At 39.2% G+C, this 669-nt stretch overlaps 1 non-coding gene across 1 annotated transcript; it reads right to left on the bottom strand.

The window, feature by feature from the left end:
• Positions 1–366: 366 nt before the first annotated feature.
• On the bottom strand, positions 367–439 carry TRNAC-ACA (transfer RNA cysteine (anticodon ACA)). The gene has a single exon. It is a non-coding gene; the product is annotated as a tRNA-Cys (tRNA).
• Positions 440–669: the final 230 nt, after the last annotated feature.

The following is a 669-nucleotide window of genomic DNA, read 5'->3' as shown; positions in this document are numbered from 1 at the left end:
AGCCAAAAATAAAACAAATAAATCAAGTTTTTTTATTTTTTTAAAATCCTGCAATATTTGCAATTCCAATTGTCTTTCTGTTGACCCAGAGAAAGTCTGTGGCAAGAACAAGAAAAGAAGCCAAGGAACTTTCAGCTGGATGCTGGTAAGGTTGAATGCTCCTAAACACACATTTCCTGTGAAAAATCATAATGACAGGTGACCAGGAGGGAGGTAGAGCTTGTTCTTGCATTGCCTTATATGAAAGTGAAAAGTGAAAGTGAAGTTGCTCAGTCGTGTCTGACTCTAACCTACCAGGCTCCTCCGTCCATAGGATTTTCCAGGCAAGAATATTGGAGTGGGTTGCCATTTCCTTCTCCAGGAGATCTTCCTGACCCAGGGATTGAACCTGGGTCTCCCGCATTGTAGGCAGACGCTTTACCGTCTAAGCCACCAGGAAAGTAAAAAACAAAGTCCCAGAGCAGAAAATGAGCATCCTGAATAATTTCCAGATGCAACTAATATCTCTGGAGCTTATATATCTTATTAAGACAATTTTTCTTTTGCTCCATGTTATAAAACAGGCAAGAAGTAGAAAGAAATTCTGAGAAGAATGCCGTAAACATTAAGATTGGAAAAGCTATTCAATGTATATCCTGAAAGTCAAGTGACTGTTTTCATTTGGAGGAA

The sequence above is a fragment of the Budorcas taxicolor genome, chromosome 4 (assembly GCF_023091745.1).
Source record: "Budorcas taxicolor isolate Tak-1 chromosome 4, Takin1.1, whole genome shotgun sequence".
Classification (NCBI taxonomy): Eukaryota; Metazoa; Chordata; class Mammalia; order Artiodactyla; family Bovidae; genus Budorcas; species Budorcas taxicolor.
The sequence above is the reverse complement of the archived record's forward strand: the minus strand, read 5'-3'. Positions and strand labels throughout refer to the sequence as shown.